The following is a 27,780-nucleotide window of genomic DNA, read 5'->3' as shown; positions in this document are numbered from 1 at the left end:
AGGAAAGGTGTGTAGAATGTGTGTTTCCTTTGGCTGTTTTGGTTCAGTTTGGGAGGTAACTGTTGATTTATAAGACTGGCTAGTTTTTTCTTCTGTGTGGTTTTTGTTTTCTGTACAATGAACTCGATGTACTTTCTGACTTTTTCGGTTATGGAATCGTAGTCTAGTCTATGAAGCAACTTTCCCAACTGTAATTCTGCATTATAAAGCTGCGTGTTGAACATTTGTTTTTTAATATAAAGTTCTTTCAGTTCGTTTTTCACCCAGAATTTCCGTGCGTTTATCAGTGTTTTCTTTGCAGTTGTCGTGTTTATTTTGACGTCAATCTTTACATAATTTGGAATGACGTTATTTCTGAGACAATTTCTATTGAAGTGAATATGCTGTGTTGTCATTGCGAGCTTTTCTGCGCTGTAAACTTATTGTTTCATTTAATGTCAATAACAGTCACGGTAAAGCCTAACCTAAAAATGTTCGCATTTAAAGTTAATCTGCCCAGTCAGGCAATCAAGGCTATTTTCGAGTACAAAAACAGACTAGACTACGATTCCATAACCGAAAAAGTCAGAAAGTACATCGAGTTCATTGTACAGAAAACAAAAACCACACAGAAGAAAAAACTAGCCAGTCTTATAAATCAACAGTTACCTCCCAAACTGAACCAAAACAGCCAAAGGAAACACACATTCTACACACCTTTCCTCAACAACACAGACATAATATTCACTGCAGAAGAAGAAACACTACTCTGCAAAGGTTTAAAACACAATGTTCAAGCTCCACTGGACCCAAGGAACCAAGAAAAGCTCATCACTAGTGCCACACAGATCTCAACCATCGCCCTTAAGAAGCAAAATGACAGAATAGCAGCCTGCCACAAAATTAATGAAATTATTGAGAAGGAAATTGCAAAACCATTCCCAGCATACAAGAAAAGAGAAGAAATCCTTACACGTACCATTAAGACTAAATTAAACATGAATAATGCAATAATTGTAAAAGCTGACAAGGGTAACACAACTGTTGTAATGAACAGAGCAACATATGTAGAAAAAACTTTAGACTTCTTCCAAACCAACCACATAACAGAGATACATAAAGATCCAACAGCCAGAATTCAAAAAGAGATTAAACACATCTCAAACAACATCAACTTTCTACTCACCATCCAAGAAGCAAGAAATATTGTAACAATGAGCCCACAAGCACCTTGCCTTCGGTCACAACCCAAGATACACAAAAATGGGACCCCCATAAGACCTATAGTGAACTGCAGGAACAGCCCAACATTCAAACTCAACAAAATGCTCTTCAAAATTCTCAAAGAAGCATACACATTCAATAATGAGAGAACACTTAAAAACACAACAGAATTCACACAACATGTCAAAGACATAGAAGTACCTGACGGAGCCACACTTGCCTCATTTGACATACAAAACCTTTATTCCTCTGTGCCAATAGATCCCACACTACAGATAATCAATGCCAACCTACAAAAACATAAAAAAATCCCTTCAACTCACATTACTGAGCTAATGGACCTGCTCGAATTCACACTTTCACACAACTACTTTAAATTCAACCATAAAATCTACATACAAACAGATGGCCTGGCAATGGGCTCGAATCTTTCTGGGTTGCTAGCTGAAATATTTATAAGTAACTTAGAAGACAAAATCCTGAATTCTGATCACCACCTCCTCAAAAATATCATCTACTACTACAGATATGTGGATGACACCATCATTTTAATCAAAGGCACTAAAGATGACATCAGTGAGTTGAACCAGTTATTCAACAGCTCCCATGAAAACATAAAATTCACAGTTGAACACCAAACAGATGACAGTATAAATTTCTTAGACCTTACAGTTAGAATAAGGAATAACAGACATGAGTTTGAAATTTACCGGAAGCCTACCACAACACATACTACAATCCACAACTCCTCCTGTCACCCCACAGCCCACAAAATGGCAGCATTCCGGTACATGATCAATAGAGCTATCCAACTACCACTCTCTGAAGACAAAAGTGATCAAGAAATCCAAATAATAAAACAAACAGCTATTGCAAATGGTTATAACAGCTCCATAGTAGACACCCTAAAACACTCAATAATGGCAAAGAAATCACAACACAAAAAACAAAAAGAAAATATCATCTTCCACACAATCCCCTTTCTAGGTAAGATTTCCTATCAGATAGCCAATGTCTTCAAGCGAAAAGGCATAAGCATATCCTTCACAACAGACAACAGGATCGGACAGAAATTACCCCACAACATCAGCACACAAAACCCTCTGCATCACACAGGCGTATACAAAATTAAATGTTTAGACTGTGACTGCTTCTACATAGGCCAGACAGGGAGATCATTTGAGATTAGGTTCAAAGAACACATGGCAGCACTAAAAAACAAAAAATACCACACATCAGCTATTGCCACCCACCTGCATGAAACAAAACACCATGTTAACAACACAAGTATCAGCATCCTACACATCCAACCAAAAGGCAGAAAACTAGACATCCTTGAAACACTCCAAATATACAAACATCAAACTAAACAACCTGAATGCATCTTAAATGACAAAAATGACAATATTTACAGTAGTATCATCTCCGTTTTCAACAACTGCCTACGTCATTAAAAATTGCTAAGCACACACACACACACACACACACACACACACACACACACACACACACACACACACACACACACACACACACACCCTAAGATTTACCACTAATATTTATTTATGTTACCATATCAGCCCTGAGTGTACAGGAGATTGACTTCATTTACAGATATACAAGCACACCAACAGTTTGTACCCCTTGTCAGCTTGAAACTATGTATACAACTGCTGATACAAATGCACATCCATGTGCACTTTTTAAGCATTTAGCAATATATTACCACAACCTTTAGACAGTTAATACATGCAACAGATATAATCTTAAGATCCTTTGCCTTGTAAAGTTTGCTGTCATACAATCTCTCTCTCCACCCTCTCCCTCCCTCTCATGTTCTCTTTATATTCCTTCCCCTCTGCCTCCAGCCTTTCATATCTACCTATGAACCCCTATAAGAATGGTCAATTGTGTATTATTTTATTTTATTTTATCACTGTAGCCAATATGATTATTGTACTTAAAGTTTCTAACACCTCACCTGATTGTATAAATGAGTATGAACTTTATGCTATTTTAAGCTGTCAAAATCGTATTTACTTACTGCCTGAAGTATTTACTCCAACAAATGTATTCAACACCTCCAAATCATTCAAAATGTTTTCTGTAATAATGTTGTTAGGACGTATATTCTCTGGACTTTGTGAGAACGTTTTCTCTTTTGCTGTACGATCCATGCACCTAATAGATTACGACGCCATATTTGTTTATACAATATGATAGTGTTCATGTGATGTGTTACGACTGTGAAAGGATCCTGTGACCACTGGAGGTACTTTATCTTACTTAATTTATGTTTACTGCTAGATACAAGTTCAATTTTTGTCAAAACAGACCAAGTTCTGAAATACTGTTTTGTTTTCTCCACTAGACAGTGTCACAACTTCCTCCAAAGAAATCGTAACACAACACAAACACACAAATGTCATATTAACTGATGTATATCCACCTGATGATGGAGGTATAAACCTTTGAAACGCGTCGTGGAAACAAATAAACAGTGACTGGTAACAGTAAACTTATTGTTTCATTTAATGTCAATAACAGTCACGGTAAAGCCTAACCTAAAAATGTTCGCATTTAAAGTTAATCTGCCCAGTCAGGCAATCAAGGCTATTTTCGAGTACAAAAACAGCGCAGAAAAGCTCGCAATGACAACACAGCATATTCACTTCAATAGAAATTGTCTCAGAAATAACGTCATTCCAAATTATGTAAAGATTGACGTCAAAATAAACACGACAACTGCAAAGAAAACACTGATAAACGCACGGAAATTCTGGGTGAAAAACGAACTGAAAGAACTTTATATTAAAAAACAAATGTTCAACACGCAGCTTTATAATGCAGAATTACAGTTGGGAAAGTTGCTTCATAGACTAGACTACGATTCCATAACCGAAAAAGTCAGAAAGTACATCGAGTTCATTGTACAGAAAACAAAAACCACACAGAAGAAAAAACTAGCCAGTCTTATAAATCAACAGTTACCTCCCAAACTGAACCAAAACAGCCAAAGGAAACACACATTCTACACACCTTTCCTCAACAACACAGACATAATATTCACTGCAGAAGAAGAAACACTACTCTGCAAAGGTTTAAAACACAATGTTCAAGCTCCACTGGACCCAAGGAACCAAGAAAAGCTCATCACTAGTGCCACACAGATCTCAACCATCGCCCTTAAGAAGCAAAATGACAGAATAGCAGCCTGCCACAAAATTAATGAAATTATTGAGAAGGAAATTGCAAAACCATTCCCAGCATACAAGAAAAGAGAAGAAATCCTTACACGTACCATTAAGACTAAATTAAACATGAATAATGCAATAATTGTAAAAGCTGACAAGGGTAACACAACTGTTGTAATGAACAGAGCAACATATGTAGAAAAAACTTTAGATTTCTTCCAAACCAACCACATAACAGAGATACATAAAGATCCAACAGCCAGAATTCAAAAAGAGATTAAACACATCTCAAACAACATCAACTTTCTACTCACCATCCAAGAAGCAAGAAATATTGTAACAATGAGCCCACAAGCACCTTGCCTTCGGTCACAACCCAAGATACACAAAAATGGGACGCCCATAAGACCTATAGTGAACTGCAGGAACAGCCCAACATTCAAACTCAACAAAATGCTCTTCAAAATTCTCAAAGAAGCATACACATTCAATAATGAGAGAACACTTAAAAACACAACAGAATTCACACAACATGTCAAAGACATAGAAGTACCTGACGGAGCCACACTTGCCTCATTTGACATACAAAACCTTTATTCCTCTGTGCCAATAGATCCCACACTACAGATAATCAATGCCAACCTACAAAAACATAAAAAAATCCCTTCAACTCACATTACTGAGCTAATGGACCTGCTCGAATTCACACTTTCACACAACTACTTTAAATTCAACCATAAAATCTACATACAAACAGATGGCCTGGCAATGGGCTCGAATCTTTCTGGGTTGCTAGCTGAAATATTTATAAGTAACTTAGAAGACAAAATCCTGAATTCTGATCACCACCTCCTCAAAAATATCATCTACTACTACAGATATGTGGATGACACCATCATTTTAATCAAAGGCACTAAAGATGACATCAGTGAGTTGAACCAGTTATTCAACAGCTCCCATGAAAACATAAAATTCACAGTTGAACACCAAACAGATGACAGTATAAATTTCTTAGACCTTACAGTTAGAATAAGGAACAACAGACATGAGTTTGAAATTTACCGCAAGCCTACCACAACACATACTACAATCCACAACTCCTCCTGTCACCCCACAGCCCACAAAATGGCAGCATTCCGGTACATGATCAATAGAGCTATCCAACTACCACTCTCTGAAGACAAAAGTGATCAAGAAATCCAAATAATAAAACAAACAGCTATTGCAAATGGTTATAACAGCTCCATAGTAGACACCCTAAAACACTCAATAATGGCAAAGAAATCACAACACAAAAAACAAAAAGAAAATATCATCTTCCACACAATCCCCTTTCTAGGTAAGATTTCCTATCAGATAGCCAATGTCTTCAAGCGAAAAGGCATAAGCATATCCTTCACAACAGACAACAGGATCGGACAGAAATTACCCCACAACATCAGCACACAAAACCCTCTGCATCACACAGGCGTATACAAAATTAAATGTTTAGACTGTGACTGCTTCTACATAGGCCAGACAGGGAGATCATTTGAGATTAGGTTCAAAGAACACATGGCAGCACTAAAAAACAAAAAATACCACACATCAGCTATTGCCACCCACCTGCATGAAACAAAACACCATGTTAACAACACAAGTATCAGCATCCTACACATCCAACCAAAAGGCAGAAAACTAGACATCCTTGAAACACTCCAAATATACAAACATCAAACTAAACAACCTGAATGCATCTTAAATGACAAAAATGACAATATTTACAGTAGTATCATCTCCGTTTTCAACAACTGCCTACGTCATTAAAAATTGCTAAGCACACACACACACACACACACACACACACACACACACACACACACACACACACACACACACACACACACACCTAAGATTTACCACTAATATTTATTTATGTTACCATATCAGCCCTGAGTGTACAGGAGATTGACTTCATTTACAGATATACAAGCACACCAACAGTTTGTACCCCTTGTCAGCTTGAAACTATGTATACAACTGCTGATACAAATGCACATCCATGTGCACTTTTTAAGCATTTAGCAATATATTACCACAACCTTTAGACAGTTAATACATGCAACAGATATAATCTTAAGATCCTTTGCCTTGTAAAGTTTGCTGTCATACAATCTCTCTCTCCACCCTCTCCCTCCCTCTCATGTTCTCTTTATATTCCTTCCCCTCTGCCTCCAGCCTTTCATATCTACCTATGAACCCCTATAAGAATGGTCAATTGTGTATTATTTTATTTTATTTTATCACTGTAGCCAATATGATTATTGTACTTAAAGTTTCTAACACCTCACCTGATTGTATAAATGAGTATGAACTTTATGCTATTTTAAGCTGTCAAAATCGTATTTACTTACTGCCTGAAGTATTTACTCCAACAAATGTATTCAACACCTCCAAATCATTCAAAATGTTTTCTGTAATAATGTTGTTAGGACGTATATTCTCTGGACTTTGTGAGAACGTTTTCTCTTTTGCTGTACGATCCATGCACCTAATAGATTACGACGCCATATTTGTTTATACAATATGATAGTGTTCATGTGATGTGTTACGACTGTGAAAGGATCCTGTGACCACTGGAGGTACTTTATCTTACTTAATTTATGTTTACTGCTAGATACAAGTTCAATTTTTGTCAAAACAGACCAAGTTCTGAAATACTGTTTTGTTTTCTCCACTAGACAGTGTCACAACTTCCTCCAAAGAAATCGTAACACAACACAAACACACAAATGTCATATTAACTGATGTATATCCACCTGATGATGGAGGTATAAACCTTTGAAACGCGTCGTGGAAACAAATAAACAGTGACTGGTAACAGTAAACTTATTGTTTCATTTAATGTCAATAACAGTCACGGTAAAGCCTAACCTAAAAATGTTCGCATTTAAAGTTAATCTGCCCAGTCAGGCAATCAAGGCTATTTTCGAGTACAAAAACAGCGCAGAAAAGCTCGCAATGACAACACAGCATATTCACTTCAATAGAAATTGTCTCAGAAATAACGTCATTCCAAATTATGTAAAGATTGACGTCAAAATAAACACGACAACTGCAAAGAAAACACTGATAAACGCACGGAAATTCTGGGTGAAAAACGAACTGAAAGAACTTTATATTAAAAAACAAATGTTCAACACGCAGCTTTATAATGCAGAATTACAGTTGGGAAAGTTGCTTCATAGACTAGACTACGATTCCATAACCGAAAAAGTCAGAAAGTACATCGAGTTCATTGTACAGAAAACAAAAACCACACAGAAGAAAAAACTAGCCAGTCTTATAAATCAACAGTTACCTCCCAAACTGAACCAAAACAGCCAAAGGAAACACACATTCTACACACCTTTCCTCAACAACACAGACATAATATTCACTGCAGAAGAAGAAACACTACTCTGCAAAGGTTTAAAACACAATGTTCAAGCTCCACTGGACCCAAGGAACCAAGAAAAGCTCATCACTAGTGCCACACAGATCTCAACCATCGCCCTTAAGAAGCAAAATGACAGAATAGCAGCCTGCCACAAAATTAATGAAATTATTGAGAAGGAAATTGCAAAACCATTCCCAGCATACAAGAAAAGAGAAGAAATCCTTACACGTACCATTAAGACTAAATTAAACATGAATAATGCAATAATTGTAAAAGCTGACAAGGGTAACACAACTGTTGTAATGAACAGAGCAACATATGTAGAAAAAACTTTAGATTTCTTCCAAACCAACCACATAACAGAGATACATAAAGATCCAACAGCCAGAATTCAAAAAGAGATTAAACACATCTCAAACAACATCAACTTTCTACTCACCATCCAAGAAGCAAGAAATATTGTAACAATGAGCCCACAAGCACCTTGCCTTCGGTCACAACCCAAGATACACAAAAATGGGACCCCCATAAGACCTATAGTGAACTGCAGGAACAGCCCAACATTCAAACTCAACAAAATGCTCTTCAAAATTCTCAAAGAAGCATACACATTCAATAATGAGAGAACACTTAAAAACACAACAGAATTCACACAACATGTCAAAGACATAGAAGTACCTGACGGAGCCACACTTGCCTCATTTGACATACAAAACCTTTATTCCTCTGTGCCAATAGATCCCACACTACAGATAATCAATGCCAACCTACAAAAACATAAAAAAATCCCTTCAACTCACATTACTGAGCTAATGGACCTGCTCGAATTCACACTTTCACACAACTACTTTAAATTCAACCATAAAATCTACATACAAACAGATGGCCTGGCAATGGGCTCGAATCTTTCTGGGTTGCTAGCTGAAATATTTATAAGTAACTTAGAAGACAAAATCCTGAATTCTGATCACCACCTCCTCAAAAATATCATCTACTACTACAGATATGTGGATGACACCATCATTTTAATCAAAGGCACTAAAGATGACATCAGTGAGTTGAACCAGTTATTCAACAGCTCCCATGAAAACATAAAATTCACAGTTGAACACCAAACAGATGACAGTATAAATTTCTTAGACCTTACAGTTAGAATAAGGAACAACAGACATGAGTTTGAAATTTACCGCAAGCCTACCACAACACATACTACAATCCACAACTCCTCCTGTCACCCCACAGCCCACAAAATGGCAGCATTCCGGTACATGATCAATAGAGCTATCCAACTACCACTCTCTGAAGACAAAAGTGATCAAGAAATCCAAATAATAAAACAAACAGCTATTGCAAATGGTTATAACAGCTCCATAGTAGACACCCTAAAACACTCAATAATGGCAAAGAAATCACAACACAAAAAACAAAAAGAAAATATCATCTTCCACACAATCCCCTTTCTAGGTAAGATTTCCTATCAGATAGCCAATGTCTTCAAGCGAAAAGGCATAAGCATATCCTTCACAACAGACAACAGGATCGGACAGAAATTACCCCACAACATCAGCACACAAAACCCTCTGCATCACACAGGCGTATACAAAATTAAATGTTTAGACTGTGACTGCTTCTACATAGGCCAGACAGGGAGATCATTTGAGATTAGGTTCAAAGAACACATGGCAGCACTAAAAAACAAAAAATACCACACATCAGCTATTGCCACCCACCTGCATGAAACAAAACACCATGTTAACAACACAAGTATCAGCATCCTACACATCCAACCAAAAGGCAGAAAACTAGACATCCTTGAAACACTCCAAATATACAAACATCAAACTAAACAACCTGAATGCATCTTAAATGACAAAAATGACAATATTTACAGTAGTATCATCTCCGTTTTCAACAACTGCCTACGTCATTAAAAATTGCTAAGCACACACACACACACACACACACACACACACACACACACCCTAAGATTTACCACTAATATTTATTTATGTTACCATATCAGCCCTGAGTGTACAGGAGATTGACTTCATTTACAGATATACAAGCACACCAACAGTTTGTACCCCTTGTCAGCTTGAAACTATGTATACAACTGCTGATACAAATGCACATCCATGTGCACTTTTTAAGCATTTAGCAATATATTACCACAACCTTTAGACAGTTAATACATGCAACAGATATAATCTTAAGATCCTTTGCCTTGTAAAGTTTGCTGTCATACAATCTCTCTCTCCACCCTCTCCCTCCCTCTCATGTTCTCTTTATATTCCTTCCCCTCTGCCTCCAGCCTTTCATATCTACCTATGAACCCCTATAAGAATGGTCAATTGTGTATTATTTTATTTTATTTTATCACTGTAGCCAATATGATTATTGTACTTAAAGTTTCTAACACCTCACCTGATTGTATAAATGAGTATGAACTTTATGCTATTTTAAGCTGTCAAAATCGTATTTACTTACTGCCTGAAGTATTTACTCCAACAAATGTATTCAACACCTCCAAATCATTCAAAATGTTTTCTGTAATAATGTTGTTAGGACGTATATTCTCTGGACTTTGTGAGAACGTTTTCTCTTTTGCTGTACGATCCATGCACCTAATAGATTACGACGCCATATTTGTTTATACAATATGATAGTGTTCATGTGATGTGTTACGACTGTGAAAGGATCCTGTGACCACTGGAGGTACTTTATCTTACTTAATTTATGTTTACTGCTAGATACAAGTTCAATTTTTGTCAAAACAGACCAAGTTCTGAAATACTGTTTTGTTTTCTCCACTAGACAGTGTCACAACTTCCTCCAAAGAAATCGTAACACAACACAAACACACAAATGCCATATTAACTGATGTATATCCACCTGATGATGGAGGTATAAACCTTTGAAACGCGTCGTGGAAACAAATAAACAGTGACTGGTAACAGTAAACTTATTGTTTCATTTAATGTCAATAACAGTCACGGTAAAGCCTAACCTAAAAATGTTCGCATTTAAAGTTAATCTGCCCAGTCAGGCAATCAAGGCTATTTTCGAGTACAAAAACAGCGCAGAAAAGCTCGCAATGACAACACAGCATATTCACTTCAATAGAAATTGTCTCAGAAATAACGTCATTCCAAATTATGTAAAGATTGACGTCAAAATAAACACGACAACTGCAAAGAAAACACTGATAAACGCACGGAAATTCTGGGTGAAAAACGAACTGAAAGAACTTTATATTAAAAAACAAATGTTCAACACGCAGCTTTATAATGCAGAATTACAGTTGGGAAAGTTGCTTCATAGACTAGACTACGATTCCATAACCGAAAAAGTCAGAAAGTACATCGAGTTCATTGTACAGAAAACAAAAACCACACAGAAGAAAAAACTAGCCAGTCTTATAAATCAACAGTTACCTCCCAAACTGAACCAAAACAGCCAAAGGAAACACACATTCTACACACCTTTCCTCAACAACACAGACATAATATTCACTGCAGAAGAAGAAACACTACTCTGCAAAGGTTTAAAACACAATGTTCAAGCTCCACTGGACCCAAGGAACCAAGAAAAGCTCATCACTAGTGCCACACAGATCTCAACCATCGCCCTTAAGAAGCAAAATGACAGAATAGCAGCCTGCCACAAAATTAATGAAATTATTGAGAAGGAAATTGCAAAACCATTCCCAGCATACAAGAAAAGAGAAGAAATCCTTACACGTACCATTAAGACTAAATTAAACATGAATAATGCAATAATTGTAAAAGCTGACAAGGGTAACACAACTGTTGTAATGAACAGAGCAACATATGTAGAAAAAACTTTAGACTTCTTCCAAACCAACCACATAACAGAGATACATAAAGATCCAACAGCCAGAATTCAAAAAGAGATTAAACACATCTCAAACAACATCAACTTTCTACTCACCATCCAAGAAGCAAGAAATATTGTAACAATGAGCCCACAAGCACCTTGCCTTCGGTCACAACCCAAGATACACAAAAATGGGACCCCCATAAGACCTATAGTGAACTGCAGGAACAGCCCAACATTCAAACTCAACAAAATGCTCTTCAAAATTCTCAAAGAAGCATACACATTCAATAATGAGAGAACACTTAAAAACACAACAGAATTCACACAACATGTCAAAGACATAGAAGTACCTGACGGAGCCACACTTGCCTCATTTGACATACAAAACCTTTATTCCTCTGTGCCAATAGATCCCACACTACAGATAATCAATGCCAACCTACAAAAACATAAAAAAATCCCTTCAACTCACATTACTGAGCTAATGGACCTGCTCGAATTCACACTTTCACACAACTACTTTAAATTCAACCATAAAATCTACATACAAACAGATGGCCTGGCAATGGGCTCGAATCTTTCTGGGTTGCTAGCTGAAATATTTATAAGTAACTTAGAAGACAAAATCCTGAATTCTGATCACCACCTCCTCAAAAATATCATCTACTACTACAGATATGTGGATGACACCATCATTTTAATCAAAGGCACTAAAGATGACATCAGTGAGTTGAACCAGTTATTCAACAGCTCCCATGAAAACATAAAATTCACAGTTGAACACCAAACAGATGACAGTATAAATTTCTTAGACCTTACAGTTAGAATAAGGAATAACAGACATGAGTTTGAAATTTACCGGAAGCCTACCACAACACATACTACAATCCACAACTCCTCCTGTCACCCCACAGCCCACAAAATGGCAGCATTCCGGTACATGATCAATAGAGCTATCCAACTACCACTCTCTGAAGACAAAAGTGATCAAGAAATCCAAATAATAAAACAAACAGCTATTGCAAATGGTTATAACAGCTCCATAGTAGACACCCTAAAACACTCAATAATGGCAAAGAAATCACAACACAAAAAACAAAAAGAAAATATCATCTTCCACACAATCCCCTTTCTAGGTAAGATTTCCTATCAGATAGCCAATGTCTTCAAGCGAAAAGGCATAAGCATATCCTTCACAACAGACAACAGGATCGGACAGAAATTACCCCACAACATCAGCACACAAAACCCTCTGCATCACACAGGCGTATACAAAATTAAATGTTTAGACTGTGACTGCTTCTACATAGGCCAGACAGGGAGATCATTTGAGATTAGGTTCAAAGAACACATGGCAGCACTAAAAAACAAAAAATACCACACATCAGCTATTGCCACCCACCTGCATGAAACAAAACACCATGTTAACAACACAAGTATCAGCATCCTACACATCCAACCAAAAGGCAGAAAACTAGACATCCTTGAAACACTCCAAATATACAAACATCAAACTAAACAACCTGAATGCATCTTAAATGACAAAAATGACAATATTTACAGTAGTATCATCTCCGTTTTCAACAACTGCCTACGTCATTAAAAATTGCTAAGCACACACACACACACACACACACACACACACACACACACACCCTAAGATTTACCACTAATATTTATTTATGTTACCATATCAGCCCTGAGTGTACAGGAGATTGACTTCATTTACAGATATACAAGCACACCAACAGTTTGTACCCCTTGTCAGCTTGAAACTATGTATACAACTGCTGATACAAATGCACATCCATGTGCACTTTTTAAGCATTTAGCAATATATTACCACAACCTTTAGACAGTTAATACATGCAACAGATATAATCTTAAGATCCTTTGCCTTGTAAAGTTTGCTGTCATACAATCTCTCTCTCCACCCTCTCCCTCCCTCTCATGTTCTCTTTATATTCCTTCCCCTCTGCCTCCAGCCTTTCATATCTACCTATGAACCCCTATAAGAATGGTCAATTGTGTATTATTTTATTTTATTTTATCACTGTAGCCAATATGATTATTGTACTTAAAGTTTCTAACACCTCACCTGATTGTATAAATGAGTATGAACTTATGCTATTTTAAGCTGTCAAAATCGTATTTACTTACTGCCTGAAGTATTTACTCCAACAAATGTATTCAACACCTCCAAATCATTCAAAATGTTTTCTGTAATAATGTTGTTAGGACGTATATTCTCTGGACTTTGTGAGAACGTTTTCTCTTTTGCTGTACGATCCATGCACCTAATAGATTACGACGCCATATTTGTTTATACAATATGATAGTGTTCATGTGATGTGTTACGACTGTGAAAGGATCCTGTGACCACTGGAGGTACTTTATCTTACTTAATTTATGTTTACTGCTAGATACAAGTTCAATTTTTGTCAAAACAGACCAAGTTCTGAAATACTGTTTTGTTTTCTCCACTAGACAGTGTCACAACTTCCTCCAAAGAAATCGTAACACAACACAAACACACAAATGCCATATTAACTGATGTATATCCACCTGATGATGGAGGTATAAACCTTTGAAACGCGTCGTGGAAACAAATAAACAGTGACTGGTAACAGTAAACTTACTGTTTCATTTAATGTTCGTATGCTTCTCAACAACAGATTCGATGACCGATGGATTGGTAGAGGCGGACCAATTCCATGGCCTCCACGCTCTCCTGACCTCAACCCTCTTGACTTTCATTTATGGGGGCATTTGAAAGCTCTTGTCTACGCAACTCCAGTACCAAATGTAGAGACTCTTCGTGCTCGTATTGTGGACAGCTGTGATACATTACGCCGATCTCCAGGGCTGCATCAGCGCATCAGGGATTCCACGCGACGGTGGGTGGATGCATGTATCCTCGCTAACGGAGGACACTTTGAACATTTCCTGTAACAAAGTGTTTGAAGTCACGCTGGTACGTTCTGTTGTTGTGTGTTTCCATTCCATTATTAATGTGATTTGAAGAGAAGTAATAAAATGAGATCTAACATGGAAAATAAGCGTTTCCGGACACAAGTCCACATAACATATTTTCTTTGTTTGTGTGTGGGGAATGTTTCCTGAAAGTTTGGCCGTACCTTTTTGTAACACCCTGTATTCAGGTTATCGTGAACTTCTTCAAATAGTGACAAATAACTTACCCAATTTTGCTGACTAAGTAAGCCCCTGGTTCCTGTTTCACACAGTAAGCTACTAAATTCATCGTGTACATCATTCTACAATCTACAAGAGCGTATACCTTTGTTCCATTTTTGGCAGGTTTGCTTGGAATACACTGCCGGAAGGAACACTTCTCTCTGAAAGGAAGAAGTTGTTCATCAACCGTGAGGTATTCGCCTGGTGTGAAATAACGCTGAAAATTCTTTATAAATTGTTCCACATGGTCACGAATTGGCACTAGCTTGTCTGATTTTCTTCTGTCTGCTCTTCTGCTGTAGTCATCAAAGCGGAGGCAGTGCATTATAAAACGAAATCTATGCTTGCTCATTGATAAATAGCAAGCTTCTATTCCACATCCTTTTTGTACTTGTTCTTCTACAACGGCGAGAACCAATAAGGAAAGTAATTCCAATCAGGGCTTTAATTTCATGTGTGAGACGAGGATCCCTGTCTCTGGAGAAAATATTCTTAATTTTGTGAATATACAGATTTGTATATTTTGTAATGATACTGATTATTCCGTCATCAACAAATAGTCGCAATGCATCTGTTTCTGTTTTAGCATCTTTAGCTCTGTCCTTTGGTCCCGGTAAGCGGCTTCTTATATTATGTGATCGAATTTTCACATTTTTCCGGGGCACTTTCTTGCTCCACTTAGTGCTTCCATCAATACCTACAAATTTCTCTTCACCACTCTCTTCTAAGTTATTTGGGTCCTATTCTTTCTCCGAGCCGTGATTCTCTGATGCTACATAATCGCTATCACAGCCACTGATGTCACTCTCGCAGTCTAGAGGATCTTCGTCTGAATCGCATTCCTCCAGGCATTTTATCTAAACGTTAGGGTCTGAACTTCTTTCTGCTATAATGAAAACTTTATGTTTTACTGAAACAAAACATGGGAATAACTAAAAAAGAAAGAGAAATACGATTAAAATATTTATTATGATGTAATGTGCGCTAAAATGCGTTAAGTAAGTGAAGTACTGAAGGAATACATCAGTCAAGAATACTTAAACGGAAGGTCGCTTGGTTGACAAGTGTTATCCAGGCAAAAGAAAGTGCAACTGTTCTTAGAGAAGGACAAATTTCAACTGACACGTGTGGGTACAATATGTCTCAAACCCTCCCCTGCAGAGTGCTGGCGGCTGGGCCACATTGTTGCCAGAACAAATTAACGGTGGCAATTCACAGAGGAGTGGATCACTATTCTCATCCATGCGACCACTTGAGAGTTAACAAGAAAGTAGCAGCACACGCCAAGAGGGTAAAAGAATGGCACAGGTTGTTTCTGGTCACTGGGAGCAATCCGAAGCGGCATGTGTGTGTCTCTGAAGAACAAGCTCAGATGTTCGCCAGGCGTTTCAGCGATGTGCATGGAAATCAATTCGTTTCAGGCTTCACAGCGGACCTGACCAAACAGCGTTCAGCAAGCTCTCCGGCCGCATTCCTGTCTGTAGTTCAGTCAGTGTAAGTTGATTCCTGACAGCTGGCGTGGACTGCGCACAGCATGTTCCAGGGCTTACCTCAACCAATAACGTGACGCGACTTCGTAAACGTCTGTATGGCAACGCCTCTGTGTTGTCACATCTCTATAGGTGGCTACTGCAGCTGCTAGCACTTTGCAGTTGAAATCTGGCAACAGCGCACTGAGCTGCCAGAGAGCTTCTTACGCCATCTCAACTACAGCGCTTCAAGCGTAGTGCTGGAAGGGGTTAAAGGCTGAGGGGGAAAAAAGAAAGGCTGGAGCCTGACACCGCTAGAGCGAGGCAGTCGACTAGTCACACTTTGCTACCAATGCCTACTGCATTAAAATAAACATTTACGTTTTGCATTAGGAATACCATGGCGCCTAAACACTTGTCCAAAAAACTGAGAAGTGGAGGAACCACATCATTCAGTGCAGAACTGGAGCTGCTTTACTCTCCATATAGTTTCAAGGCAATGCATCGTGCTTCATACACCATCTCACTGTTATGAGTTGGAGATACATTCAGTGAAACACCATTTTAACACCAGCCACAAAGACGATATGACGCACTTGTCTTCTGGAATATAGGTGAATGTAGACTGTACTTCTACATCTACATGAATACTCTGCAAACCACCGTGATGGACATAGTAAAGAGTGCGTCCCATTGTACAAGTTGTCAAGGTTCTGTTCCATTCACATATGAAGTGCGAGAAGAATGATTGTTTGAATGCCTCTGTGTGTGCTATACTACTCTAATCCTGTCCTCGTGACCCATATGTGAGTGAAGTGTAAGGGTTGTAATATACTCCTGGAATCATCATTTAAACTTGGTTCTTGAAACTTCGTTAGTAGACTTTTTCGGGATGGTTTACATCCATCTTCAAAAGCCTGACAGTTCAGTTTCTCAGTAACACTCTCATACAGGTCGAACGACCCTGTGACTATTCGTGCTACGATTCTCTGCACACATTTCAACATCCCCAGTTAGTCCTGTTTTGTACGGATACCACAATTTGAGCAGTATTCTAGAATGGGTCAGACAAGTGCTCTGTAAGCAATCTCCTTTGTAGACTGATCGAACTTCCCAGTATACCGAAGTCCACCACATGCATTACCCGCAATGAGCCTGTGTGATTGTTCCATTTCATGTCCCTACAAATTGTTACATCCAAGTATTTGCATGAGTTGGCTGATTCCAACTGTGACTCTTGAGATTATACTCATAAGATACTACATCTTTTTCATTTTGTGAAGTACACGATTTTACATTTATGAACATTTCAAGCAAGTTGTCAGTATTTGCACCACTTTGAAATCTTATCAAGATCTGACTGAATATTTATGCAGCCTCTTTCTGCAGTACTTCACTATATATAACTGCATCATTTGTAAAATGTCTGAAGTTACCATTAATATTGTCTGCAATGTCATTAATACACTCCTGGAAATTGAAATAAGAACACCGTGAATTCATTGTCCCAGGAAGGGGAAACTTTATTGACACATTCCTGGGGTCAGATATATCACATGATCACACTGATAGAACCACAGGCACATAGACACAGGCAACAGAACATGCACAATGTCGGCACTAGTACAGTGTATATCCACCTTTCGCAGCAATGCAGGCTGCTATTCTCCCATGGAGACGATCGTAGAGATGCTGGATGTAGTCCTGTGGAACGGCTTGCCATGCCATTTCCACCTGGCGCCTCAGTTGGACCAGCGTTCGTGCTGGACGTGCAGACCGCGTGAGACGACGCTTCATCCAGTCCAAAACATGTTCAATGGGAGACAGATCCAGAGATCTTGCTGGCCAGGGTAGTTGACTTACACCTTCTAGAGCACGTTGGGTGACACGGGATACATGCGGACGTGCATTGTCCTGTTGGAACAGCAAGTTCCCTTGCCGGTCTAGGAATGGTAGAACGATGGGTTCGATGACGGTTTGGATGTACCGTGCACTATTCAGTGTCCCCTCGACGATCACCAGAGGTGTACGGCCAGTGTAGGAGATCGCTCCCCACACCCATGATGCCGGGTGTTGGCCGTGTGTGCCTCGGTCGTATGCACTCCTGATTGTGGCGCTCACCTGCACGGCGCCAAACACGCATACGACCATCATTGGCACCAAGGCAGAAGCGACTCTCATCGCTGAAGACGACACGTCTCCATTCGTCCCTCCATTCACGCCTGTCGCGACACCACTGGAGGCGGGCTGCACGATGTTGGGGCGTGAGCGGAAGACGGCCTAACGGTGTGCGGGACCGTAGCCCAGATTCATGGAGACGGTTGCGAATGGTCCTCGCCGATACCCCAGGAGCAACAGTGTCCCTAATTTGCTGGGAAGTGGTGGTGCAGTCCCCTACGGCACTGCGTAGGATCCTACGGTCTTGGCGTGCATCCGTGCATCGCTGCGGTGCGGTCCCAGGTCGACGGGCACGTGCACCTTCCGCCGACCACTGGAGATAACATCGATGTACTGTGGAGACCTCACGCCCCACGTGTTGAGCAATTCGGCGGTACGTCCACCCGGCCTCCCACATGCCCACTATACGCCCTCGCTCAAAGTCCGTCAACTGCACATACGGTTCACGTCCACGCTGTCGCGGCATGCTACCAGTGTTAAAGACTGCGATGGAGCTCCGTATGCCACGGCAAACTGGCTGACACTGACGGCGGCGGTGCACAAATGCTGCGCAGCTAGCGCCATTCGACGGCCAACACCGCGGTTCCTGGTGTGTTCGCTGTGCCGTGCGTGTGATCATTGCTTGTACAGCCCTCTCGCAGTGTCCGGAGCAAGTATGGTGGGTCTGACACACCGGTGTCAATGTGTTATTTTTTCCATTTCCAGGAGTGTACACAGTGTGAACAGCAGTTGTCTGAACACACTTCTGTGCGGCACACCTGAAGTGTGTGATGATGACTCTCCATCCAAGAAAGTTTTCTGTATCCTCTCGACCAATAAGTCCTCAAACAAGTCACAAATTTCACTTGATACCCCATATGATCGAAGTTTTGACAATAAGCATTGGTGTAATACAGATTCAAATGCTTTCTGGAAATCAAGAAATACTGCATCTGCCTGAGTGCCTTGATCCGAATCTTTCACTATGTCATCTGAGAAAAGTGCCATTTGGGTTTCACATGATCGATGTTTTCGGAATCCATGCTGACTGGCATGGAGGAGGCCATTCTGTTCAAGAAACCCCTATTATGTTTGAGCTCAGAATATGTTCTACGATTCTTCAACAAATCCGTGTCATCGATATTGGTCAGTAGTTTTATGGACAACTTCTTGCAAACTTATGTTACCTGTGCATTCGTCCAACCACTGAGCACGGTTTTTTGGTCGAGAGATATACAATAGACTATAGTTAGAAGTGGAGCTAACTCAGTCTCGAATTCGGTATAGAATCTAATAGGGACTCCATTTGGACATGGAGCTTTGTTCAATTTTAACGATTTTAGTTGTTTATCACCGCTGCTGACGCTAATACTGATTTCATTTATCTTTTCAGTGGCACAAGGGTTAAATAGGGGTAACACCCCTGAATTTTCCTCTGTAAAGGAACATATGAAAACAGGTGCCGCCAACAACAGTAGATACCGTCTGAATCAATTCCTGTCTCATTCGTTAGGTCCTGGACACTAATTTTGTTGCCACTAGCACTCTTTACATGTGACGAAAATTTGTTTGATTTTTGTGAAAGATCATTTGATAATATTCTGCTGCGGAAGTCACTGAAGCCTTCATGCATTGCTGGCCTGTCAGTGAAATGTGTTTCACTCAGCATCTCTCTACCTATAGTCATCTGTTTTGTTTTACACCTATTATGCAGCAGTTTCTGTTTCTCTATAAGTTTCTTTACAGTAGCTGTATACCGTGGAGGATCCCTTCCATTACGAACTGTGCTCCTGGATACATATCTATCCAGTGTGTGGTCAATTGTTCATTTAAAGTTGAGCCTTAGTTCCTATACATGTTCCTGCTGTGTGCTGAAAGTTGCAAGTTCCACAATGAGATACTGAGAGAGGACAAGTTACTCTCTCACCTATTTCCCACATACGGATAATTATTCAAGATTTTATTACAACCTGACGCATCTTTAGTGAGACTCTAGTAAGTTAATGGCCTGAGCAGACATTGATGGAACCTAATAGGGCGCTAAAAGAATGAGGTATTTTTAAGGTTCTTAGCACATAGAAACGGCATGTTGGGATTTGAAAGCAATTGGAAGCGAGCCCATCCCTCAGTAAATCTTGCCAGACAGGCCCATAGCTGTACAGGGCTGACAGGGCATCCCCTACTAGGGACAGGTCTCCAGCAGAACAATACTGAGCTACCTGCAGTGGCGCCAGCAGAAGGCTGGACTGGGGGCGATGGTCTGCAGGAACGTGTCTACACAGTGAAGTCGTAAACCAGGAACTATGTGCAGAGCCACGCATGATAAAAATTCACAAGTTTTCATGTTCACCGATCTTGCAAATAGGCCTGTCAATCACTTCTATTGGCCGCCTCGGTTGTATAAGAAACTGCGGCTTCTGAGAAACGTTTCGAGACAGAATCTTTATAACACCTCATAGCTAGGACAAACAAGCTCCAAGGCACAGGTGATTTGGATAAAGATCTTTAAGATTGTATCTGTTCACTTGTTGGCATGGAAAGCGACACGACTTTGGAGAAAATCATCTTCCTCTTCAGCGAAAACTAAAAAAAAAAAACGGGAAATTGGCGGTTTCTTTTTTTTTTTTTCCAGGGACGCAGGTTTCTTAACTCTTGCGCTGGTTCGACATGAGTTTTTGCTGTCGTGTGGGAGGGGAGATTTATCGCTTCTCGAGCCCTGTAATTGGCTTAAGGCGGCGTGAAGGCGGTGTCTTTCATGCACTTTGTGGGAAAACGGATTTCTTTTTTTTTCTGGAGAGGTCGAGGCAGTCAGGTGCTGGACTTTGCTCTGGGAAGAGACTTCTGGTCGATGCTCTGGCATGTGTGATTGGTGCTTTGGACCTGTCCTAAGACTGACTTCTCTTGCGAGTAGTTAGACTGGAGAGCTTGTGGTGAAGTTCTTACTGTACTGACAGTGTGACTTCAACCGTCTCGGACTACTCGTTTGCCGAGTGCACACTTATTCATTTTTGGTTTACCAGTCTTGACGTTTGGTATTTTTGTGTGCACTGTCATATAAGTGAGGCAAATTGGCCCTTGGTAAGACCAGCAAACGGGTGTGTCACGCACTGAAATCTACCGTGATTTCAGGGTTCTGGTAGAGAGTAGATTGCGAACCGTCTGCCTGATCGCTAGACCGTGAGATTTTTTAATTTATTTCGTGGCCGTGATAGATTCACAGGTGCCGCTTCAGGTATTGCCTCTGCCGCACACGTTTCTCACCTGCAAGTTACATTGCCGCACGAAACAAACAGGGTAATGTTACTGCTGCTCCGGCATTGTCAGGGCGTACAGATCTCAATCGCCATTTACTCTCAGCTGTACCTATATAGAGAAACTTCTGTAGATTTGATCGATCAAAGCCTGCTCAGCGTCAGACCAATTCAGATTGCGTTATCCACATTTTTAAGGCCAGAGTAATTGACTCACTTCTGCCACCCAGGATCCTTGTCCATTGGTGTCTTAAACCATCTGTTAGTTGTTTATGGTATTCAATCAAAATTTGTTTAGCATAATGTATGTCTGTTTTATCCTTAAAAAATAATAAATGTTGTTAGAACTCTCAAATTTCTGCCTACATTCTCAATCATTTTAAACAGCCCCCACAGGGTTAAGTTTCAATATGACACTACTGATTTTTTATCTTTTTTATTGAACATATATATCTTTCTGCATCTTTTAGTTGCCCTTCGTATTTTAGTAACAGTTGTTGCCACAACCACTTCATGGTCAATAATACCAGTTTTGATGTGTATATCCTCAAACAACTCAGGTTTATTTGTTGCCATTGGATCCAATGCATTTCTAATATTAATACGATTCCGACCTATCTGTTCTAGTTTGTTTTAAGAGAAGGGATTTAGTAATGTCTTATATGATTTTAGATCTTAGTTCCTCCCAGTGTATACAATTTTCGGTTTTCACAGAAACTCCATAAAAATCACGCCCCCCCCCTCCCCCCCCCCCCCGCCCACACACACACTGTAAACGCTAGTGCCATAACAAACCAAAGATCATCGACATAGAAGGTATCGGTAATGAAATTAATAATCGACAGAAAAGGTAGCATAAACTCTTTTCCTTTTTTTCAGCAAGTGTGAGAGCAGGATTCCATCCAGAATATAAACAAACACCACCTTCTCTAATTATAAGGTTACTTGTAATTTAATTTCATCAGATTCCTTAATAACACTACTCCAATAGCTAGAAGTTCGTGTTAAAATCTCCTCCTCATTATATCCCATGCGATGACCGGTACCAAGATAACGTTTTGCAATGCCGGATTTGCAGGCTTCTATTGTAACCACTACCGGAACGGTCGAGGGGTGGCCGAGAAAGAGCTGCGGGACCAAACGGAGAGCGGCCCGCGAACAAACAAACGAACGCAAAGGACGGACACGAAACAACGACGGACGATGGAGAGAGACCTTACGACGACAACACGCAAGAAGCAACGGAGTGACACAGACAACCACCCTCACACTAAATGCTGGCCAGGAGGCGCGCGTCGCCACAGCTTATGGAGCGATGGTGCAGAGACCTCTAGGGGTCTTCGACGTCCATAACGTCTGGCCAGAGCTTCCTACGGAAAACGTGTCCCCACGTACCATCCACCTTCCTGCTGACCGACACATCTAGGAAGGGAAGACAGCCATCCTTTTCCACCTCCAAAGTAAAACGAATATTCGGTAAATTGAATTCAGATGTTCTAAAAAGTCGTTCAAATTCTCACTGCCACGAGGCCAAACAATAGTATCGTCTACATATCTGAAACAACGCGCAGGTTTCAAAGCCGCCGATTGCAAGGTACGTTCCTCGAAATCTTCCATAAAGAAACTGGCAATAACAGGTGACAACGGGCTTCCCATCGCAACTCCATCTGGTCGCTAAATAAAAAGTAACTCGAAGTGAACACATGTCGAAATAGGTTCATAAATTCAGCATCAAGCCCAACCAAAATGAAACACCTACTGCGTCAACAAGGAATGTATCAAACATCCCCCCTCAAAGTGGGGGGCGCCCTCATGGGGGGGGGGGGGGGAAAGACGTAATTGACGCCGACTTTGCCCTGATTGAAATTATTTTCGTTATTGGTTCTCGACGTTGTAGAAGAACAAGTACAAAAAGAATGTGGGATAACTCGAAAGGATGTGGAATAGAAGCTTGCTTTTTATCAATGAGCGAGCATAGATTTCGTTTTCTGATGCGCTGCCTCAGCTTTGATGACTACAGCACAAGAGAAGACAGAAGAAAATCAGAGAAGCTAGCGCCAATTCGTGACCTTATGGAACAAAATGGTCAAATGGCTCTGAGCACTATGGGAATTAACATCTGTGGTCATCAGTCCCCTAAAACTTAGAACTCCTTAAACCTAACTAACCTAAGGACACCAAACACATCCATGCCCGAGGAGGGATTCGAACCTGCGACCGTAGCAGTCGCGCGGTTCCGGACTGCGCGCCTAGAACCGCTAGACCACCGCGGTCTGCCTTATGGAACAATTTATAAAGAATTTTCAGCGTTATTTCACACCATGCGAATACCTCACGGTTGATGAACAACTGCTTTCTTATGGGGGGAAGTGTTCCTTCCGGCAGTTTATTCCAAGCAAACCTGCCAAAAATGGAATAAAGGTATTCGCTCTTGTAGATTGTAGAATGATGTACACGATGAATTTAGAAGGTTACTTTGGAAAACAGGAACCAGGGCCTTATTTAGTCAGCAAAATTGGCTAAGTTATTTGTTACTATTTGAAGAAGTTCACGATAACCTGTATGGGTGGTCCACTGATAGTGACCGGGCCAAATATCTCACGAAAGAAGCGTCAAACGAAAAAACTACAACCTGAACCAACCGCAATGGATCAGACAGAGAAACCTGAGTGAAGAGAGAGACCACATCAAAACTTACTAGAACATCAGAGGCATTCAAGCACATTCCCCTCCAAATCGACGTAAGAAATCCGTCGAGTTCTTAATGTCGTGCACACACCAATCTACTACAGCCCTCAACAGGGTACCAGTGTAGCAACATGATATGTCGGAGCACCAATGTTATTCACAATCGGACGAAGAGAAACAATATCCTTGTGGTCTTTATGGAGGTCATACAACCTAGTGGGCACAGCACAAAAGGAATTGAGACTATTGATGGTCCCCTGCGATAAAGAACTTTTCTTCAGTAGGCTGTTAACCTTTTGCTCAACACTTTTTGTGGGACAGCACCGATCCTGCGATACGTTGAATCAGACAGTAAACACTGCATCTTGTTCGAAACAACGGTAGCATTGCCCTTGTTCACAGGTAAAATAACAATATCCTGATGAACACTAAGGACTGCTTTACATTCACTGAGAGTTGATCCCGATACTGTTATTTTACCTGCGGACAAAGGCCATGCTATCATTGTTTTGGACAAGGGGGATTACTTTCAAAAGATGCAGTGTTTACTGTATGAGTCAACGTATCGCAGGATCGGTACTGACCGCACTGAAGTGCTGAGGGAAAGACTAACTGCTTCCTGAGGAATGTTTACTTGTCGCAGGAGATCATCAAGAGTCTTAATTCCTATTGTGCTGTTCTGCCTAGGCTACATGGCCTCACTGAGGTCCACAAGCGAGGGGTTCCTCTTTGTCTGATTCTTAGTAACATTGGTGTAGCAAAGCACCTTGCTAGCCTGTTGAGCCCTATAGGAGGTCGATGTGAGCACCACATTAAGAACTCGACGAATTTCTTATTTCGATTTTAGGAATGATCATGAATGGTTCTGATATCTACTACGTTTTGGTGTGGTTCTCTCTTCACTCGTGTTTCTATGTCCGATTGTTTGACTACGAGCAGACAGATGGAGTTGCCATGGGAAGCCCGTTGTCACCTGTTATTGCCAGTTTCTTTATTGAAGATTTCGAGGAACGCACCTTGGAACCGGCGGCTTTGAAACCTGGGTGTTTTTTCAGATATAGAGACGATAATTTTATTATTTGGCCTCATGGCAGTGAAAATTTGAACGACTTTTTAGAACATCTGAATTCAATTTACCGAATATTTGTTTTACTTTGGAGATGGAAAAAGATGGCAGTCTTCCCTTCCTAGATGTGTCGGTCAGCAGGAAGGTGGATGGTACGTGGGGATATGTTGTTTATAGGAAGCCTGCTCACACTGGTTTGTATCTGTAGGCTGACAGTTGTCACCATCCGGCCCAATGTGAAGGGGTACGTCATACCTTGGTCCACAGGGCCCATGTCATCTCGGATCCTGAAATTTTGTCGGTTCAGTTAGCCCACCTGGAAGCCACAATTTTTCAGAATGATTATAGTAAAAGACAGGTAACATACACGTTACACTATCAACCAATTGTGCACCAGGTGAATGATGATAATATGAAGTGGCAACAAAGCCTACGGCCTTTTGTCTTATGCAGGGAGTATTTCGAACTGGGTTGGTCGTATTTTGCGGAAATATGATCTGATGTGTGTTTCGACCCCATCTAAGATCAGTGTCCTTTTATGTTCCGTGCAGGATGATCGTGGTCTGCGTAAACGGGTGTCTTCCGTATTCCTTGTAGTTGTGGCATATCATATATTGGTCAGGCTATACAGGAATGTGGAATACCAGTGTACTGAGCATAATCGGCACACACGCTTGCAACAGCCCAGAAAATACGTTATTGGAGAATATTGTCGTGGCTTCGATCAGTCTATGGAGTATAGCAAATACGAAGAGTCTCTATTGGGACATTGTGTTATAGAACCTGTCTAAATTAAATTACAAGTAACTTTATAAATAAAGATGATGTTTTTGTGTAAATTCTGCATGGAATCCAGTTCTCTCACTTGTTAAAAAACGCAGGGACAGAGTTTACGCTACCTCATCCGCCGATTATTAATTTTGCTATCGACAACTTCTGTCGTCTGTCATCTTTGGTTTGTGATGGTCCTAGTGTTTACAGTGTGTATGTTACCTTTACGGAGTTTCTGTGAAAACCGGCGTTTTAAATTCGCTTGCATAGCGCTTATTTGCTGCAGTTTTGCCTTTAAAATGGCAGGCCGTGCGCCTGTCGGAATATCGGCGATGGTCGACGACGTCACCCAGCTGCACTTCAGTAAGTTATTTGAACTTTCACGGGACACATCACTTACAAAACTGTAATTTTCCCAATTGACTGTCGGATGATTAAAGTCTCCATCGACGATTACGGTATGATTTCCAACTTAACGTACAAGTGAATAAGTTTTCTCTAAAGTTACATCAGGAGATGAGTCTGGTGGGCGATAGAAGGATCCAATTATCATTTTATGCCCACCCTGACACTGAGTCTTGCCCAAACAGTTTCACACGCAGTTTTATTTTCTGTCTCGCTGGATGTGGGTTTCTTGTCTGCTGCGACAAACACACCACCTCCATTTCCCGTTTGTCTTTCATTTCTATATACAATCAAATTTTCCCCCAAAATCTCACTGCTATCAATTTCAGATTTCAACTAGCTTTTTGTACCTAGCTATGTGCGCTTCTTTGCTCTTCAGGAGCGCTTTGGACGATGGCACTTTGTTGCGATTGCTTCGGCAGTTAACCACTAGAAAACTCGGAGAGTCACCTATATCACCACACACAGTCACCTACCTTGATAGCAGCCTCTAGCGTATCGTGCACACCAGACCGATTTAGGGGCACCGTAGTGTTCTCAACCTACGTCACAAGTCTAGCTTGTCACAGAAAGACACTGTTTCAGTGTTTGTACTCGACTCGGAACCAATGGGCTATGATCAGTTCGTTGAAACTCTGCGCTCAAGCCTAGTCGTCATAACCTTTTCTGCCAGTCGATAGAATGATCCAAGTATGACCTCGGAGCCCACACGACAGGCATTACTTGTTCCTACGTTTGCCACAATGTGCAGCTGGTTGCACCTGTTCCCTCAGAGGCTGCCAAAATAGCCGTTTTAGCACGTTGGATGAGGCGTACAGGCATACACACTGAATGCACCTGGTGTCGTTTCCTGTCCATTGCTGCCGTTTCCGTTAGGGGCGCCATCATTCGACGTACGTTTGAACTGCCAACGATTAATAGACACCTATCTTTTTGCGTTTGCTTCCTCATGACACAGAACAAAACTGGTTTCCGCAAAACAGGTGTAGTGACTCATACTGTATCAGTTTCAGTTTCAGTGAAATACAGCACTTCGAACTTGTTGGTACAGGACGCCTAGACCTACCATAAAAACGCCACTCGCATTCAACTGGATGAGCAGTGACAGATCCCGTACGTTCTG

The sequence above is a fragment of the Schistocerca gregaria genome, chromosome 7 (genome assembly GCF_023897955.1).
Source record: "Schistocerca gregaria isolate iqSchGreg1 chromosome 7, iqSchGreg1.2, whole genome shotgun sequence".
Lineage (NCBI taxonomy): Eukaryota > Metazoa > Arthropoda > Insecta > Orthoptera > Acrididae > Schistocerca > Schistocerca gregaria.
This window is presented reverse-complemented; position numbering follows the sequence as displayed.